A 2,968-nucleotide genomic window follows, 5' to 3' on the forward strand; every position below is an offset into this window, starting at 1 on the left:
CCTTTATACATTTATAACTGTATATAGTGTTTTGATGAAAATTTCTAGAAGTCACAGAAAACCATAATTTCACTCATTGATAAAAGATTGTACAACACAGTTTTAGCATACCTGCCTGGTCATTTTTACAGTTTCATACTGCTGTGCAAAGCAAAGACTGTCTGCTTCATGTTGGTAGACTCTGCGTGCTAGAAGTCTAAACAATTCTCTGGAGGATGTGGCTATTTTCGTTTCATCAGGCGATCACTGGGTTAGCCTAACACCACACAAACCTGTCTTGCCCTCTCTTGGTGATGGTTGCAATGTCACTTAATTTTCAAAGTGCTGCTCCTTTGCCTCACATGTGCAGCTCTGGGCTAAGCGTGGACATGTGTCTGCTCATACACAGAATTGGGGAGCCCCTTTCCAGCTCTCTCCTCTCCAGGATGTCCCCCAGACTCTCTGGCTCCCAGGGACCATTTTCCCTGGTGGTCTGGCTAGAAAGATGGAGTTTCCTCTCTGATTATTACCTGCCAACATGCCCCATGATTTTGCCAAAAGGAACAGCTCTCAGGCAAAAATAAGAGAAACAGAAAAAATAAGCATACATTTCCTCCACATTCTTCAGACCACAAGGTCATTTCTTCCTGCCTCCAGGCTAAAGAGACAGGCTTTTTCTCAGGGTTGACCTTACTGCTATCTCTTTGGCCTCTGTAGTGCTTCTCCATGACTAGGGTAAAGTTCAGGGCCGGACTGAGAAAGAAAAAAAATTAGGCAAAAAACAGGGATGCTGACACACTCTCTGACTTACAGGAGTCCCATTACCAGACTTTTTAAAGAAAGTTCCAGACTATTTTCCTATCAATAGTGTGAGAGTCCCAGTTCCTCCACACCCTCATCAGCACTTGGTAATAAGCACTCTTAATTTTAGCCATTCTAATAGGTGTGTAGTAGGATCTCATTGTGGTTTTTAAAAAGTTTTATTGAGACATAATTCACATATGATTCATCCATTTAAAGCTTGAAATTTAATGGTTTGGTACATTACAGCAGTAACTTTTTAAAATTGTGGTATGGTAAAATACATCTTATATACCATTTTTTCATTTAACCATTTTTAAGTGTACAGTTGGCTAGCTTTAATTACATTCATGATGCGCACAGCCATCACCACTGTCTGCTTCCAAAACTTTCATCACCCCAAACAGACACCATACCATTAAGCAATAACTTCCAATTCCTCCATTTCTCCAGCCCCTGGTAACCTCTGATCTAATTTCTACATTTGATTATTCTTTATACTTCATATAAGAGGAATTTAAACTCTCCTTTTGTGCCTCCCTACTTTCACTAGCATAATGTTTTCTAGGTTCATCTGTATTGTAGCGCATTTCCATACTTCATTTCTTTTTATAGCAGAATAATATTCCATTGTATTTATTTACCACGTTTTATCAGTCCATTCATGTGTTGATGGACATTTGTGTTGTTTCCACCTTTTAGCTCTTGTGGATGATGCTGCTGTGAACACTGGCAGATCTGTTTGAGTTCATGCTTTGAATTCCTTTGGGTAAATATATGGGAGTGGAATGCTGAGTCATATGGTAATTCTATTTTTACTTTTTTAAGGAACCAACAAACTGTCTTCCATCGTGGCTGCAACATTTTATATTCCCATCAGGTATATATGAGAGTTCCAATTTCCCTACATTCACAACAACATGCAATATTTTCCATTTTTAAAAATTGTAGCCATTCTAGTATGGTTATCTCAGTGTGGTTTTGGATTGCATTTCTATAATGACAAGTGATATGGAATATCTTTTCAAGCTTATTTTCCATTTGTACATCTTCTTTGGAGAAAATCTAGTCAAATCCTTCACTTTTGAATTGTGTTTGGGTTTTTCGTTGTTGAGTTGTAGGAAGGTTATTTTTTTTAGTTTTTATTTACATTCCAGTTAGTTCACATACAGTGTAATATTAGTTTTGGGTGTACAATACAGTGATTCAACACTTCCATACATCACCTGGGGCTCATCACCGGTGCACTCCTTAATCCCCATCACCTATTTCTCCCACGCCCTCACCACCTCTCCTCTGGTAACCATCAATGTGTCCTCTATAGTTAAGGGTCTGTTTCTTGGTTGGTCTCTCTTTTTTCCTTTGCTTTTTGTTTTGTTCCTTAAATTCCACATATGAGTGAAATCATACGGTATGTGTTTTTCTCTGACTTATTTCACTTAGAATAATACTCTGTAGCTCCAACTGTGTCATTGCACATGGCAAGATTTCATTCTTTTGATGGCTTTGTGCAGTGGCAGTATCGTAGCCAATGAGGTTTGTCTGAGGCGTGATTATTGCTAATTGAAAACTTTTAATGGCTGAGTAATATTCCATTATAGCACACGTGCACGCACACACACACACACACACACATCACATCTTTATCCATTCATCAGTGGATGGACATGGGCTGTTTCCATAGTTTGGCTATTGTAGATAATGCTGCTATAAATATCAGGGTGCATGTACTCCTTCGAATCAGTATTTTTATATCCTTTGGGTAAATACCTAGTAGTACAATGGCTGGATTGTAGGGTAGTTGCATTTTTAACTTTTTGAGGAAGCTCCATACTGTTTTCCAGAGTGGCTGCACCAATTTGCATTCCTGCCAACAGTACACGAGAATTCCCTTTTCTCCATATCTTCACCTATACCTGTTGTTTCTTGTGTTGTTGATTTTAGCCATTCTGACAGGTGTGAGGTGTTATCTCATAGTGGTTTTGATTTGTATTTCCCTGATGATCAGTGATATTGAGCATCTTTTCACCTGTCTGTTGGCCATATATATATCTTTTTTGGAAAAATGTTTATTCATGTCTTCTGCCCATTTCTTTCTTTTTTTTTTTTTTAAAGATTTTACCCATTTATTTGACAGAGAGAGAGATAGCGAGAGCAGGGACACAAGCAGGGGGAGTGGGAGAGCGAG

At 38.6% G+C, this 2,968-nt stretch overlaps 1 pseudogene; it reads left to right on the forward strand.

Moving 5' to 3' along the window:
• Positions 1–2,282: 2,282 nt before the first annotated feature.
• Positions 2,283–2,442, forward strand: LOC123326603 (annotated as a pseudogene).
• The last annotated feature ends 526 nt before the right edge of the window (positions 2,443–2,968 follow it).

This window comes from Neomonachus schauinslandi, chromosome 13 (genome assembly GCF_002201575.2).
Source record: "Neomonachus schauinslandi chromosome 13, ASM220157v2, whole genome shotgun sequence".
In the NCBI taxonomy this organism is placed as follows: Eukaryota; Metazoa; Chordata; class Mammalia; order Carnivora; family Phocidae; genus Neomonachus; species Neomonachus schauinslandi.